The sequence below is a fragment of the Vipera ursinii genome (assembly GCF_947247035.1).
Source record: "Vipera ursinii genome assembly, chromosome: 14".
In the NCBI taxonomy this organism is placed as follows: Eukaryota; Metazoa; Chordata; class Lepidosauria; order Squamata; family Viperidae; genus Vipera; species Vipera ursinii.
In genome coordinates, this window is record NC_139527.1 from 3,721,662 (window position 1) to 3,739,161 (window position 17,500).

Consider the following 17,500-nt stretch of genomic DNA (forward strand, 5'->3'; position numbering starts at 1 on the left):
ACCCGCTTGGGAAGGGGCTACAGGAGACCCAAGGCAGACACAGGTGGCCCTTGATTTACGCCCACTTGGGAAGGGGCTACAGGAGACCCAAGGCATACACAGGTGGCCCTTGATTTATACCCACTTGGGAAGGGGCTACAGGAGACCCAACGCATACACAGGTGGCCCTTGATTTCCACCCGTTCTTTGAGGGACCGTTTGAAGTTACGACGGCACTGAAAACACTTACGACTGTTGCAAGAACGGTTATAAAATGGGGCAAAACGTAGTAACAACTGTTTTGCTTAGCCATAGAAAGTTTGGGCTCAATTATGGTCGTACGTCAAGGACTACCCTATCCTGAAATTATACAAAGCGAACATCTGGAACAAGGACAGCAACATCAAGAAACTCACATCCTACAATTTCAGGGGAAGAGCCGTCCTTGAAGGTCCTGCTTGAATGAGGTCAGGATTCTACCAGAACGTGTGATTTTTCTATGCCACAGTTATTTTCACGGTCCTCCTTGAAACCTGGGAATTTTTTGTTTACAAAACGAAAGTGCTACCTTTCCAGGTTTTCCTTGTGAGAATTTCATGTTGTTGTTGTTGTTGTTGTTGGGTTTCTAAGGCATGTTCAACTTTGTGTAACCCCATGGACCACAGCACGCCAGGTTCCCCCTTGTCCTCCGTTGTCTCCCAGAATCTGCTCCGCATCATATTCTTTTCCTCGATGACGCTACCTAACCGTCCCGTCCTCTGCCATCCCCTTCTCCTTTCGCCGTCAATCTTTCACGACTGAAATTGCGCGGTAAAGTTTCCGGATTGCCCGAGCCCACCGAAATAAGGAGACAAGCCCGACCCAAAGATCCTAAATCACGAGTAAACCTTGAGCAACCTTTGAATCTGGCTAGGGAGATGACGCTGTCAGGCCACTGACTCATCCCGCCTAGCCACTGTTCAACGAAGCTGTGCCTGCTGTCTTTGTTCTGTTTCTGCATGTATGGTAATGTCCCAGAGGGAACTTGCTGCATGTTGGTTTGATCTTACCCTATTTAGATAACCTTCTGGTTGATCTATAGACAGAAGAATCTCTCCCGGCGGGAGAATCCCAGAAGGGCTCAACCAAGCCAGGCTAATCTTCTTATCGGTGTAGGCCTCAGCCACAAGGCCTGCTTATCTCTCCGGATAAAAGAGGAGGGCCAGGACGCAGCGGCACCTATCCTGCCAAAGGGACACTTCCTTTTTCAATCCCGCAGGCCTGCTTCGCCTTTTTATCCCTGCATTAACTAGGTAGAGACGGGGGGGGGGGGGGCAGGCAGGCATCTTTAATGAGGGAAGAAGCTTGCAAAGTCCATTCATGAGATCCGAAAGCCAGGGGAGCAAAAAAAAAAAAAGAATAAGCTGATATCCTTGTCCTTAGCACCTGCAGGGAAGGGAGGGAGGGAGGGAAGGAAGGGACAGAGAAAGGAAAGGAAGGGGGGGAGGGAGAAAGGGAGGGAGGACAGTGAGAGGGTAGGAAGGAGATGGAGGTGACAGAAAGTTTAGGAAAAAAAGAATCATCCCAGAGTGAAATGATTACACTGAGAAAAGCAAAATAATGCTAATTATTTTAGCATTGTGATCATTGTTATTTCTTCTTCCTTTTCTACTTCTTTCCTCCTCCTCCTCCTCCTCCTCCATGGAAATTTCAAGGGGGCATTTTGCTTTAGCAAAAGTGCAATACGGGACGCGGTGGCTCAGTGGGTTAGGACGCTGAGCTTGTCGATCAGATGGTCGGCAGTTTGGCGGGTCGAATCACAAGTGCCGCATAGCAGAGCGAGCGCCTGTTACGCGTCCCAGCTTCTGCCAACCTAGCAGTTCGAAAGCACGTAAAAATGCAAGTAGAAAAATAGGGACCACTCCGGTGGGAAGGTAACAGCGCTCCGTGCGCCTTTGGCGTCTAGTCATGCCGGCCACATGACCACGGAGACGTCCTCGGACAAGTGCTGGCTCTTCGGCTTTGAAACGGAGATGAGCACCGGCCCCTAGAGTCGGAAACGACTAGCACGCATGTGTGGGGGAACCTTTACCTTTTTAATTGAAACATCCCTTTGAACTGTCTGAGGAATGGGGATCACTCTTTCACAGAGACCTAAGCCTCAAAGAGGAATTCTCCCTCCCTCCGTTTCTCTCCTAAGCAGCCAAACGTTCTCGAAATAAGTTCTTCTTTTTGGAAAGTCACAACAGCCATCAGTGGTTCCAGTGTTGCGGCGAGAAGTTCCTCTGAGAAATGGAAGTCTGGCGCATATCGAGCTGTGACACACTCACTTTGCACTCTCCGAGGGAAAAATAATAGCATCGACAGCCTCCTGACCAGGTCCCCCCTCTCGTCCAACGCTGCTATTCTCGCTTAGCGCGAGACACTTGCTGCTGTTATTAGAAAATGGTGATTTTAGTAGGCTGTACTGTTTTGCAACCAGAAAAATCTGAGGCCCAATCCTTGTTTGTGATCTGCAAGGATAATGAACTAGTTGTAGTTTATGAATCACCAGCGACAGTTGTGATCTACACTACAGAGAGATGAAAAGACATATTGTCTTGAAATAATCTTTCCAATTTCCTTCCTTGCTTCCTCCCTCTTCCTTCCTTCCTTGCTTCCTCCCTCCCTCCCTCCCTCCCTTGCTTGTTTCTTGCTTGTCCCTTGCATTGAGAAAATGAACTTTAAAAACAAATTTTAGGTGAAAAGAAGGCTTCAGGGAAATTTAACAAACTTGTATGAGCCGTGATGGCTTAGCCTTAGTGGTTAGAATGCAGTATTGCAGGTAAACTCTGCCCACAGCTTGGAGTTCGATCCTGACTGGCTCATGTAGACTCAGCCTTCCATCCTTCTGAGGTTGGTAAAATGAGGACCCAGATTGTTGGGGTGCAAGAGGCCGACTCTGTAAAACCCTTACAGAGGGCTGTAAACCATTGTGAAGCAGTATATAACTCTAAGTGCTATTGCTATTGCCCTTCCTTCCTTCCTTCCTTCCTTCCTTCCTTCCTTCCTTCCTTCCTTCCTTCCTTCCTATTCTGCTCATTGCCAGTAGTTCGATCCTGACCGGCTCAAGGTTGACTCAGCCTTCCATCCTTCTGAGGTCAGTAAAATGGTGATAAAGATTGTTAAGTGTAAGATGCTGACTCGGTAAACTGCTTAAAGAAGCTATAAAAGCACTACGAAGCATTAGATAAATCTAAGTGCTATTGCAATCGCTATTGCATGTGTACTCAAAACCACAGATTCATAAATGTTGTGGCCAGAAGCATTAGTATAAGTAGCCAGAAGCATCGGTGTAAGGGAAAAAAATGAGATGGATATGGTTTAAACATGAAATCAATAAAGAGAAATACAAGCTAGAATATAGTCCTACTTAGGCTGAAGTCTTGGGCTGTAACTGGACAAAGAAATTCCATTTCTGTACTTTGCCGACATCTTTCCAGGAATGTATCTGTGTGACTCTCCAGGAGCTGATCATAACTGGAAAATAAATAAATAAAAATAGTGGATCATAAAATGGACTGAATCTACTGGGATCCAAACAAAACTACCACAGGAGTAGCAAAATTACTGAGGAAGCATATCAACTGCCACAATGAAAGAGATAATAACTCCATTACTCCAGAATGGGGAAATTTAGAGTGAAATAGCACTTATATGGAGGCACTTAAACCTTTTTCTCATTCTTAGCACTGTGCAGTACAAAACACTTAGCTGATCAAGTAGAAATCTAGCCAATGCATTCAGGAAAAAAAAAAAGTAAGCTCGGTTAGTATTGACCTTGCTTAGGTCTGTAAAGCAAGCATGAAGTTACTTTATGATTCAGCACATCATGCAGACACACAAAAAATGAGTTAACTCTGTATGCAGGCTTATTGTGGTCTGTGAACGAATCTTATATGTCACGCTAGCTGAAGAATTCTGGGAGCTGAGGTCCACACATCTTCAAGTGGCCAAGGTTGGAAAACTTGGTTTTAGAGCAGGGGTAGGCAAACCTTGGCTCTTTTTTGACTCGTGGACTTCAACTCCCAGAATTCCTGAGTCAACATGGCTGGTTCAGGAATTCTGGGAGTTGAAGTCCACGAGTCATAAAAGAGCCGAGGTTGCCTACCCCTGTTTTAGACCAAGGTTTTCCAAACTTGACAACTTTAAAAACTTGTGGACTTTAACTCCCAGAACTCCCTAAGCAAGCATGAGGGGCTGAGGAATTCTGGGATTTGAAGTTCACGAGTCTTAAAGTTGCCAAGAGTGGAGACTCCTGTTTTGGACACATCTGATTCCTGAATGAAGTCGAGGCCTGGGAGTAGGACCCTGGACAGCTCCCGTTGGAGTCACATTTCTTTAAGGCTTCGAACTGATAAGGAAGATATTGAAGAGGTGGAGAATGGCATTATAGGGCCAAATACTCAGTTCTCTTTATTCATTTACTGCTGTAATTATTTTTAGAAATAAGCCAAATCAGCAAACGTGTACAACACACATGCCTTCCTTCTTTTTCCCAAAGAACAACCTTGTGAGGTGGGTTGGGCTGAGACAGAGGGGGACTGGCTTTCATGCTAAAGTAGGACTAGAACTCACCATCTCCTGGTGATGGGCCCAAGTCTCCCAGCTGGCTTTGAAAAGTATACTTAATTTTTTACATCTCTTCTGATCACCTCCATTCCAACTCTCATCTATTTCCTCCCCTCTTCTCCTTTTCAACATCAAACTTTGCTTTTATCCTTCTTCTTTCATGTCAGCAAGATCTTTCCCCCCTGCTCCTTGGCTCTTTCTGTTGCTGTTCTGGATTATTTTCTCTTCATTGGTGTCACTCCCCCTTTTCCTGTTTGCATTCTTTTATCTCTGATTCTGTCTTTCATTATTTCCTTCTATTTCCAACCTTTCCTGTACTTTTTTCCATTCCTCTATGGTTTCCTGAAATCATCATGATATCTCCACCACAAATATTCTTTTCTTTGTAGGATCCTTCCTTCCTTCCTTCCTTCCTTCCTTCCTTCCTTCCTTCCTTCCTTCCTTCCTTCCTTCCTTCCTTCTCCTTTCCATCTTTTCTTCTTTCACCTTCCTTCCTCTTTCCTTTCTTCATCTTCTTTCTTCTTCTTCTTCTTCTTCTTCTTCTTCTTCTTCTTCTTCTTCTTCTTCTTCTTCTTCTTCTTCTCCTCCTCCTCCTCCTCCTCCTCCTCCTCCTTCCTTCCTTCCTTCCTTCCTTCCTTCCTTCCTCTCTCTTCCCTTGTTCCCACTGTGTTTCCAATTCCATTCTTCTCGTGCTTCTTTTCCTCTCCATCTGCCTTTAATTCCTGATGAATACCTTCTTAGCCAAGGAATGTAGAATTAGGGGGGAAGAGAGGGAGGGGGGAGGGGGAGAAACAGGGAAAAGGAATCTTCTAAATAAATCACCGAGTCCTGCAAAGAGCTCGTCTCCCAGTGACGCTCCATGTTTATCTAGTTTTTAACAGTGCATGTTAAATAGCACTTGGAGTCTCTCAGCCTGTCGCAGTTACTGCTGTAAAGGGATTTTTAAAAAAAAGAAAAAGAAAAAAAGAAAAACATTCATTTCCCAGAAAGTGGGGGGTGGGGGTGGAAGAGCAAAGTCTAAGATAAGCTTCTCCCGACTCTCTGGAAGACCAAATTTCATCTGCAGCATAATTTAAATTCCGTCTCCATCACATACACACCTCTAAATGAGGGGAGAACTTTGAATGCACGCTTTGCGCTTTTCAACCAGGTTTGCTGTTGGCAAAGGCAAACTAACCCTTTGGATGTGCCACTTTCTTGGTTACCGGCTTTCAGATCCCTCTTTTCCTAACACCAAATGAGAGGAGCAGAAGCAGAGTTACTCATAGGATAGGTAGGATCTTCCTCAGCTGAAGGTCTTTGGGGAAACTCCAATGTGGCCTTGCTACCACGGCAACTTTATTACGTAAAAAATGAATACAGGTAGTCAGTCCTTGACTTATGACGGCAACTGGGCCCATTGCTAAGCAAGCTAAGTTAAGATATGATAGCCTGTGTTGTCTTTTTTTTTTACTGGCACCCATTAAAAATGAAATTCTTTTGCCAGCTCTCAAAAGCGTGCACGTACACCATGCACATATAAACACGCTGTACACGACATACGTACAAACCTACACCCTTGCATATAAATCACAGAGTGAGCGCCTGTTACGCGTCCCAGCTTCTGCCAACCTAGCAGTTCGAAAGCACGTAAAAATGCAAGTAGAAGAATAGGGACCACTATGGTGGGAAGGTAACAGCGTTCCGTGCGCCTTTGGCGTCTAGTCATGCCGGCCACATGACCATGGAGATGTCCTCCGACAAGCGCTATATATTAATCACTGTCCATCTTGGATACATAGTGGAAGGAGGAAGCTTGAGAGTTCATGAGGTTAATACTGTATGGATAAAAAAGCCGTGACTGAATCCGGATGTTCTGCTTTGGAACCAACAGAATTGTTCAGTGCATTTTGCCCCTTTGTACAACCTTTCTCGCCACCATCGTTAGGTGAATCACAAAATGGAGCAGGCTGCATGGCCATCAGAAGATACACCTAGAATGGACAACTGATCATGTTCTAAGCCAGGGATAGGCAACCTGGGCTCTTTTATGACTCGCGGACTTCAACTCCCAGAATTCCTGAGCCAGGAGTTATCTTGCTGCTCGAACCGAGAGCCCCTTTGGACAAGGACTTCCCCATTTTTCTGTTGGGTGGAAGACAATAAAAAGAGATTTAGAGGGTTGCAAGAAACTCCATAGGTCCTAGGTTTGGGGCAGTCATGCGCAGGCCAAAGGACACCCTTAAAGGGGGAAGGAAACAGGATTAATTTGCTGGGCGCAGATGCAATATTGATGATTTACACCCCGTTTTCCAGCACGGCTGGAGAGAAATCATGCGTGGAGGCGCTGTTCGCTTTGCATGTTCAGCCTCAAGGAGCTCAGTGGGGAGGGTGGGTAGGTACCCCCCCCTCCCTCCCTCCCTCCTTGCCAGTGAGCCCAGAGCAAAGGGAGGCTGAGCAGTAATTGAAAGGATACCCACTAAAATATGGAATGGTGAAAATGATTCAGAAGTGGGTCTACCTTCCTACCTTGCTCATTCATTTAAGTTAACATGACTGATGGGTCTTTTTCCAGCGTGGTCATTTCAGCCTTCAGGGCTGGATGATGCAACCGGCTCTTTGAGTTGGGGAAAAAAAAAGGGTGTGAAGAAGAAGGGCAACATCGTAGCTGACTTTGTAGGGTGGGTGAAATCAGGTAACTTGCACGAGATGGAAAGAACGGTTGCTGGAATTGGGTTTGTCCAGTTTAATGAAAAGAAGGAGTAGGGGTGACAGGATAGCAGTGTTCCAATATTTCTCAGTGCCGTTGTAACTTTGAACAGTCAATATATGAACCATTGTATGTCAGGGACTACCTGTGTCACATTCACTCAGATAGTAGCAAATTACTGTTTAGACCAAGACAGGAGGAATAGAATAGAATAGAATAGAATAGAATAGAATAGAATAGAATAGAATAGAATAGAATAGAATAGAATAGGAATAGAATAGAATAGAATAGAATAGAATAGAATAGAATAGAATAGAATAGAATAGAATAGAATAGAATAGAATAGAATAGAATAGAAAATATGGAATGGAACAGAACAGGACAGGACAGGACAGGATAGGATAGAAGCTGGAAGGGACCTTGGAGGTCTTCTAGTCCAGCCCCCTGCTTAAGCAGAAGAACCTATACCCTTTCAGACAAGTGACTGTCCAGCCTCTTCTTAAAAATCTCCAGTGAAGGAAGAAGAAGTGAGCAGAAGTCAGATAGGGATAAATCAATATTTTCTGCTCTGTAGACCAATCCATTCTGTTCTCTTCTTCTCTCCTAGTTGGGTTTAAGGCCATCCGATGTCCGGATCTTCCAGTGGTCCCAGTAACGAAGCTTTTGTTTGTTTCTTTTTTTTTTTGGCATTCCCTTCGATACATCCAGGTTTTCTGTTTTCTTCCTTCCCAACCATGGCAGGTTCCTGGGCTTGGTCGGAGCCGACAGCTGTCAGCGAGCAGAGATGTAATGGCTACCTGGAGAGCAATTAGTAGATAATTAATATTTGTGGCGCGGAGCAGGAATCGCTTCCTGTCTTCTACCCGATAGGCGAATTGGGAAGAGAGAGAGGAAGTTCAGCCATTGCTGGACCCTCTCGTCATTTTTCAACCTGCTTCCCCCCTCCCCTCCCGCAGCTGCTCGGCCAGCCCATATGCCCTCCCGTAGCTGGATAAACTGCCAAAGAGAGCGGGAAAGAGATTTTTTGGGGAACAGATGGTGAAGGATGTCCATCTATCCACAAACCCACCTATGAAGATACACATATCCTCTGGAACCAGCTGCCCGTGGAGCTGAGGACTGCCCCCGACCTCCGTTCATTCCGCCAGGACCTGAAGACCTGGCTCTTCGAGCTCTCTGACCCAGGCTGAGAATTTTAATTTTAATTTTAATTGGGGGCTTTTACTTTTTCAGGGACTGTTGTAATTTTTTAAAATTGTTTTTAACTTTTGTATTTCTTGTTTTAATTACCCTGTAAACCGCCCTGAGTCCTTCGGGAAAGGGCGGTATACAAATCTAATGAAATAAATAAAAATATCCACATAGGAAGAATGGTGGCAGGATTTGGGCATGGCTAGTCTAGAGAAAAAGGGATGTGGTGGCTCAGTGGGTTAGGACACTGAGCTTGTCGATCAGAAGGTCGGCAGTTTGGCGGGTCAAATCCTGAGTGACGCGTAGCAGAGTGAGCGCCTATTACTCGTCCCAGCTTCTGCCAACCTAGCAGTTCAAAAGCACGTAAAAATGCAAGTAGAAAAATAGGGACCACTCCGGTGGGAAGGTAACAGCGTTCCGTGCGCCTTTGGCGTCTAGTCATGCCGGCCACATGACCACGGAGACGTCCTCGGACAAGCGCTGGCTCTTCGGCTTTGAAACGGAGATGAGCACCGGCCCCTAGAGTCGGAAACGACTAGCACGCGTGTGTGGGGGAACCTTTACCTTTACCTTTTAGTCTAGAGAAAAGAAGGACCAGGGGTGACATGATAGCAGTAGTCCAGTATTTGAGGGGCCGCCACAAAGAAGAAGGGGGGGTGTCAACGTATTTCCCAAAGCACCAGAAGGCAAGAGAAGAAACAACGGATGGAAACTCATCAAGGAGAGAAGCAACTTGGAATTAAGGAGAAACTCCCTAACAGCGAGGACAATTAATCAACCAGCAGAGCAGCTTCCCTTCAGAAGTGGTGGGCGCTCCATCACGGGAGGCTTTTAAGAAGAGAGAGGACAGTCACTTGTCTGGAATGGCATAGGCCGGTCTCCTGCTTGAGCAGGGGGTTGGACTAGAAGACCTCCGAGGTCCCTTCTGGCTCTCTTCTGAATGATGGATCTGAATTTGGGGTGCGGGTCGAAGCAACCTGCACCTTGCAGACAAAATTGTGACTTGCGCTGCTGGCCACAATTCCTTACCCTTTTGATGGGCACGATTATTTAAAGCAGGGGTCTTCAAACTTGGCCCTTTTATGACTTGTGGACTTCAACTCCCAGAATTCCTCAGCCAGGCATGCCTGGCTGAGGAATTCTGGGAGTTGAAGTCCACAAGTCATAAAAGGGCCAAGTTTGAAGACCCCTGCTTTAAAGGCTTAAAAAGTGACTTGCAGTAGATTTCTTTGGAAAAAAAGAGGAAGCAATCCTAAAAATGAAGGGTTTGGTGGGGGGAGGAGGAGGAGGAGGAGGAGGAGGAGGAGGAGGAGGATTGAGGAGTCCTTGGTGCTCTCTGAACTTGGTAGGTTTCTTGCAGACATTTCATTACCCAGCTAGGTAACATCATCAGTGTTAGCAAGGAGTGCAGTTTGCTGCCAGTTTATATTCTAGTGGCTAATCCTGGGGTGATTTTAGAAGGGAGGGGGGGGTTTCTCTAGGCTAGTGTTTGCTGCTGCTGCTCCTCCTCTTCCTCCTCCTCCTCCTCTTCCATGCAAACCCCGCTCCCTCCTAGCACTGAAGAAGTTACCTAGTTTGGGTAGTGAAATGTCTGCGAGAAAACCACCCTGCCGACAGAGCAGCACCTTTCAACCTCGAGCTGCAAATATTCTCCTTTATCAATCTTCCCATCATCCCAGTATCTCTTGTCCAGCCCCTAATTCCCTCGTTGGAACCTCTCCCATCTCAAGGCTTTCCCTTCAGTTTTCATGGGGCAGCGAGATGCCCGGGTGTGTGTGTGTGTGTGTGTGTGTGTCCCTGCATTTCTTCCCTCTCACACTGTGAGCAAAGAAAAGGCAAGCCTTTGGCGGTTTATTTTTTCCCCCCTCCCCGCACACAAACACACTCACTCACACACACACACAGACACACACACCCTTTGGTAAATCATTTCCCCCAACCCATTTCTTTTTTCCAGTGTGAGACGGGTTGGGGGGGGAACAGCCCACTTCAACCCCTTCCGAGCCCCAGTTGCAGGTTGCCAGGCTGAGTGCGAGGATGCCGTGAGGCTCTTGGGCAGGGGTGTCAAACTCAATTTCATTGAGGGCCGCATCAGCATGGCGGTTGCCCTCAGGGGGCCGGGTGGGTGTGGCCAGGGTGGGTGTGGCCAGAGTGCGTATGGCCTGCTGGGTGGGCGTGGCTAGACTGCGTATGGCCTGCTGGGTGGGCGTGGCTAGAGTGCGCATGGCCTACTGGGTGGGCGTGGCCAGCTCTACCTCATTCGCATCAAGAGTGCCTATGGGGGCCTGGGCAGGAGTGGGACAGATCTGAGGGTCTCTGGCAGAAGGAGGGTCTCTGGGACAGGGCCAAGGCAGCGGGGGCCGTTCCCTCACTGTTTCCAGGATGGCTTCGCGGGACGCATGAAACCACTTTGCGGGCCGGATCCGGCCCCCGGGCCTTGTGTTTGACATGGCTGCTCTTGGGAGTGGCCTTCAACTTTGCTGCCAGTCATTTCTAAGCTCAAAATCGCCCTCTGCGTGGGAGAGGGCAAAGGACCCCCGTCTCCCCACCCCTTCACAGCAAACCGGCTCCTCCCCCCCCCCCCGAACAGAAGGGCTGTCATTTCGGAAGCTATTTTTAGCCCAGGCTGCCTGCCGCTGGGTCTATTCCTCGCCTTGGTTATTCTGCTCAGGAGTCTCACAAAGGTGCTTTTTTGTTTTCTTCCCCCCCCCCCCCTTCAGGAGGCAACTGGGCTTTCTTTGTTTTGCCTTGAAGACCTTTTGCTTCTCATCCGAGAAGCTGCTTCAGCTCTGCCTGGATGGTGAGGAAGGGTTAGGGTTTATACTCCTTGCAGACAGCTGGCCCACGACCATCATCCACCATCCAGCCAGAGCTGGAAGAAGAAGCTTCTGGGATGAGAAGCGAAACGTCTTCAAAGAAAAAACGAGAAAGTCCAGTTGCCTCCTGAAAAAGCTCCTTTGGGACAACCGTGATCTGGAGGACTGAGAATCTCCATGGACATTCTGCTATAGGTCCTCCTGCTTGAGCAGGGGGCTGGACTAGAAGACCTCCAAGGTCCCTTCCAGCTTCTCTTCTCTTCTCTTCTCTTCTCTTCTCTTCTCTTCTCTTCTCTTCTCTTCTCTTCTCTTCTCTTCTCTTCTCTTCCATTCCATTCTTTCCATATTATTCTATTCTATTCTATTCTATTCTATTCTATTCTATTCTATTCTATTCTATTCTATTCTATTCTATTCTATTCTATTCTATTCTATTCTATTCTATTCTATTCTATTCCATTCCATTCCATTCTTTCCATATTATTCTATTCTATTCTATTCTATTCTATTCTATTCTATTCTATTCTATTCTATTCTATTCTATTCTATTCTATTCTATTCTATTCTATTCTATTCTATTCCATTCCATTCTTTCCATATTATTCTATTCTATTCTATTCTATTCTATTCTATTCTATTCTATTCTATTCTATTCTATTCTATTCTATTCTATTCTATTCTATTCTATTCTATTCTATTCTACTCTACTCTACTCTACTCTACTCTACTCTATTCCTGTCTCACAATGGTTACAGCCAAGTGTAATTTGACTGAAGACTCCCTATGGGTACAGATGTAGAAAAGCCACTTCCGACGATTTTGTGCACAAACAGCATAAGAAAATTTTCCCTTTTCTCCCCTGCTGGACCTCCCATTGTCCATTGTCCACCGATCATTTGCCCTCGCTTTGTTTTGGGAGGCTGTGATCTCCCATGGCTGCTAAGAAAGAACTTGGCTTCACTCAAGCTTCTTCTCCTTCGCTCTATAAAGCCTTAGTAAGACCACACCTAGAATACCGCATCCACTTTTGGTCAACACAAAACGTTGAGACTCTGGAAAGAGTGCAGAGAAGAACAACAAAGATGATTAGAGGACTGGAGGCTAAAATATATGAAGAACGGTTGCAGGAATTGGGCACGGCTAGTCTAGTGAAGAGAAGGACCACGGGAGACATGATAGCAGTCTTCCAATATTTGAAGAGCTGTCACAGAGAAGAGGAGGGTGGGGGGGGGGTCAACCTATTTTCCAAAGCACCAGACCGGATGGAAACTGATCAAGGAGAGAAGCAAGGAAGAATTAAGGAGAAATTTTCCGACAGTGAGAACAATCAACCGATGGAACAGACGGCCTTCAGAAGCCGGGGGAACTTCATCGCTGGCAGCTTTCAAAAGAGACTGGATGGCCATCTGTCAGAAATGGTGCAGGGTCTCCTGCTTGAGCGAGAAGGGGGGGGGTTGGACTGGATGACCTGCAAGGTACCTTCCAACTCTGCTACTCTATTATCTCCTCTTCTTTCCGCTTCCTGCTCTTCCCGATCAGCTGGAAGACCTTTGGAGTGACCTTGACTCGGTTCGGAGATTTGGGGAGGGTTTGCCGAGCAGACGAGGTTCCCCGAGATCAGCTGCCCAGGGAGACCCCCCAGACTTGCTAGCTGACGTTCTGAGTGGCACGGAAGCTTCCTTAACAATTGCAAACGATTTCCCTGCGCTTAGGCCAGCAATGATTTAACCTCAGCGGGGGTCTTCTCACACATGGTGGGGTATCATCAAACAAAGGCCAATTTCGTAGCAGCCTAAGTGTGCCGTGCAGTTTTACCCCCTTGCCCTCTAATTGGCAGACGGTGGGGGGTGGTTCCATATCGTTAGCCAGCCAATGAAACAAGGGGTCTATGGATGTCGATGAAACATGTATGCCTATTAGCTGATGGAAGAGCAATTCATTGCCGGCTCAGATTGGAAGGTGGTCCAGCAGGGCACAAAGAGGCCTGCTCCTATTTGAAAGTCCCCTACATTTCAGGGACTTAAGGGCCTTCTGGCAGGAATCCAGAGCTTTCCTTTCTGCCTTTTGCAATATGGCTTGGCTGGTGGTGTTAGCGGGTGGAAGGATCCTATGTAGAGCATGTGAATCAAGGCCTTTTGCACTCTCAGGCACAGATATGAAGAATGGGAAGAATTTGGAGAGAGAGAGAAACAGATCTGTAGCAATTTAACTTAGGAAAAATAATGGCTCACCCCCTCTCACTTCCACTAGTCCTGGATAAATGTCCAATCTAATTCAAAGGGTTACTTTTCAAGTTATACAACCCTGCTCCAGATGTGTATGACTTAAAGTCTCCTATCTTAGACAGGGTCCCTATCACTTTCCCCCAAGGTATGGCAACAAGAATAGACTAGACTAGACTAGAATAACAGAAAGAATAGAGTAGAGTAGAGTAGAGTAGAGTAGAGTATTTATTTATATTTATATTTATTAAATTTTTTATACCGCCCTTCTCCCAAAGGACTCAGGGCGGTGTACAGGGCAATAAATATCAAAATATACATACAAAAGTTAAAAAAGATTAAATAATTATGCCCAATATAATACAATAATTAAAACAATGTTAAAACCAAATCCAAACCCCAAACTCATCAGACCAGGCCGGATTGTTCAAATAGATAGGTTTTTAAATCGCGGCGGAAGGAGCGAAGGAAGAGTAGAGTAGAGTAGAGTAGAGTGGAGTAGAGTAGAGTAGAGTAGAGAAGAGTAGAATAGAATAGAATAGTTGGAAGGGACTTTGGAGATCTTCTAGTCCAACCCCCTGCTCAGGCAGGAAACCCTATACCATTTCAGACAAATAGTTGTCCAATCTTTTCTTAAAAACTTCCAATGTTGGAGCATTCACAACTTCTGGAGGCAAGTCTTTCCACTGATTAATTGTTCTCACTGTTGGAAACTCCTCCTTAGTTCCAGGTTGCTTCTCTCCTTGATTAGTTTCCATCCGTTGCTTCTTGTTCTGTCTTCAGGTCCTTTGGAGAACAGCTTGACACCAGCCCCCTTCTTTGTGGCAGCCCCTCAGACATTGGAAGACTGCTGTCACGTCACCCCTCATCCTTCTCTCCACTAAGCTAGACGTCCCCAATTCCTACAACCGTTGGTCCTCCTCTAAGCTCACCAGAGGATGAGTGTCTTCCTGTCTCGTAATTATACAACTGTTCCTGCCACGCAGCATTAAGTAGGGAGTACAAGCCTTCCCTTCCCGCTCTCTCTCTCCCCGTTTGTGTGCCTATGCGCATGTGTGCGCTTGCCTTTCCCTCTGAGAACGCCTTCTGTCACTGTATAAACAAGCACACAGCACCCATCTAGCGATGCCTTCGAGGTAAACAAACAGCAGACACCCCTGATGGATCCTGATGGCACTGGCTGGCACCGAACACTCGCCGCTTCGTGCCTGCTTTGCCAGCGCACACGTTACGGCCTAGCTTAAGGCTATTTCCCCATCGCTTCGGTCCCATTGATTCCCCGAATACGGAAGTCACCAATCCCAAAGATGCTTTTTCAGGAGGCGACTGGACTGCCTTGGGTTTTTTTTTCCTTCGAAGACGTTTCACTTCTCATCCAAGAAGCTTCTGCGGCCCGGTCTTTTTTTTTGGGGGGGGGGTAACCTCCCATCTTTCCTTCTTCCAACTAAAAGTCCGGATGAAGGCTCCCAGATTCGTTTGGCTTCGTTGATTGTGATTTATTTATTTATTTGCCCTGAACCAAAACCGGGTCAGCTTCTGCAAACGAGCAAGAGAGGGGGGAAAGAGGGAAGAGAGGAAGGAAGGGAGGAAGGAAGGAAAAGGAAAGAAAAAGAAAGAAAGAAGGGAGGGAGGGAGGGAGGGAGGGAGGGAAGAAGGAAGCTGTTAAATTTCAAAGAGCATAAAATACAAAAAAAAAGCAAATAAACTTTCGAAAGGGTGAGAAAAGGCAAAATCGGGAAGTGCAAACCAAAGGGGAAAATAAAACACCCTAGGAAAAAGGGAGAACGTCCGACTTTAACACAGACGAAAGCGTAAAAAACTAACAACCTTTTTGAACTGGAATAAAACGCGACGGACGGCTCTTCTGTCATAAACAAGTCTAATCATCAAACCCCAAGGTTAACATTTCCTTTTCTTTCAGTTTCCAGCAAAATAATAAATAAATAAATAAATTAATAATAATAATAATAATAATAATAATAATAATAATAATAATAATAATAATAATAATAATAATAATAATAATAGAGTGGTTTCCAAGCAGAAAAGGAGCCCATTGAAGTCTTTCCTTTTAATCAAAGCCATCCATTTCCCCGTCTCCGCCACCTCCGTTAATTTCCCAGCTATTCTTCCATTGTGGGTCTGTGCGAGTCCTTCTGTCTCTGCACACAGAGGAGCCTCACTGCTGTCGTCATATAGAAAAACAAAGTCCTATGGCTCCCCCCCACGCCCCCCCCACGCCAATCTGTTTGTCCATCCAACCTAAAAGAAAAGTGTCTGGTTCCAGTTTGTAGCTTTTGTCTCTTTCATCAGCTTCTTAAAACGGTATCGATTGCACGGCGAGCCTAAAAAGAGTCTGTTTGGTCTTATCGCTTAAGGAACCAGGCTATAAACGGGGAAGGCCCTAAGTTCAGGTCCTGCCTTTAGCCAAAAGGTTAGCGGGCAGACTATGTGCCAGTCACTAGGCGAATGGGAGTTCTAGTCCCGCCTTAAGGATGACAGCCAGCTGGCATCCCCGGGAGGCAGTGAGTTCTAGTCCCGCCTTAGGCCTGCAAGCCGGGCTGGGTGACTTTGGGCCGATCACCAGGAGACGGTGAGTTCTAGTCCTGTCTCTAGCATGAAAGTTGGCTGGGTGACTTTGGGCCAATCACCAAGAGACTGTGAGTTCTAGTCCCGCCCTAGTGATGTATTCCAGCTGGGTGACTTTGGGCCAATCACCAGGAGACAAGTGAATTCTAGACCTGCCTTATGCGTGAAAGATGGCTGGGCCCGTCCCCCTTGGCCCAACTCAGCTGAAAGGCTTGTTGTTATGGGGAGGAATAGATATGTTTGCCTCCTTGAGTTGTTTAGTAAAAAATAATAAAGGTGGGATATAAAGGGAGGGAGGGAGGGAGGGAGGAGGGAGGAAGGAAGGAAGAAAGACAAAGAAAGAAAGAGAGAGAGAGAGAGAGAGAGAGAAAGGTAGGGATGGAGGGAGGAAAGAAAGAGAGGGAGTAAGAGAAAGGAGAGAAGAAAGGAGGGAGGAATAGAGAAAGAAAGAAAGAAAGAAAGAAAGAAAGAAAGAAAGAAAGAAAGAAAGAAAGAAAGAAAGAAAGAAAGAAAGAAAAAGAAAGGAAGGAAGGAAGGAAGGGATGGAGGGAGGAATGAAAGAGAGGGAGAGAGAGAAAGGAGAGAAGGAAGGAGGGAGGGATGGAGAAAGGAAGCAAAGAAAGAAAGAATGAAAGAAAGAGAAAGAAAAAGAAAAGAAAGTCGTGCAAGGCCTCAAGGAAGGGAGATAGCCAAAGTGGAACAGGATCCCTTCTTTCTTCATTTTTCTTTGGGTGTGTGTGTGTGTGTGGAACGTGCACGGCAGTTTTGTAGGCTTCTTAGGCTCCTGAGTTTTGGAGGGGTGCCCGGCACCCCATTGTTGGCACGTTCTCCTGGACCAACCGGAGGACGGGTCCAGCAACCAAGGCCCACCGGAGCCAGCCCTGCTGTTCACCTGCCTCCCCCCTCAGCCTCTTCCGCTGCTGGAAACCTGGACGGATTCCATCCACTTAAATCCGGGAAAGCTGGCCAAGAGAAGAGGCGGAGGTGGACGCAAAACCTCAGCCACAGCAGATCCGCTCTTGCCAGTCGGCACCGGGTGAGGGTGAAGCCGGAGCGCGCCCGGCTGTCAGCTCGACACGCATAATTTTCACTGATCCTGAGTGACGGCTCCATTCCTCCCCAAATTCCCTCACCCCCCCAGCAAATCCAGAGACAGGCCAGCCAAAAAAGGCCCACTTGCTCTTCCCCGGCTTGTCTTGACAGTCGTCAGAACTGGCTGGATTCCCTTGTTTGCGACTTAAAGCACAAACCGCTCCTGCTGCGGCCTTGGCTGAGAGGAGAGGAAGCCATCAGCGGCTCTGTCGGAAGGCGCTTGGCCTCCTGCTGAAAAGACTCGAGTTGGCGGCTGCCGCCCCGTCCTCCATCACAACTCACGGCTGCAAGGCAACCGTCTCCGGGGTGCAGCCGAGCATCCCTCGCTGGCT

General features: G+C 46.8%; 1 protein-coding gene across 1 annotated transcript in view; it reads right to left on the reverse strand.

Annotated features, from left to right (window-relative positions):
- Positions 1 to 15,005: 15,005 nt before the first annotated feature.
- RBM19 (RNA binding motif protein 19) overlaps positions 15,006 to 17,500 on the reverse strand; it is an 81,175-nt gene continuing 78,680 nt past the window's right edge. The window contains exon 26 of the transcript XR_014493771.1: positions 15,006 to 15,023. The gene's annotated coding sequence lies outside the window, so the exon portion shown is untranslated. The remainder of the gene's footprint in view (positions 15,024 to 17,500) is intronic.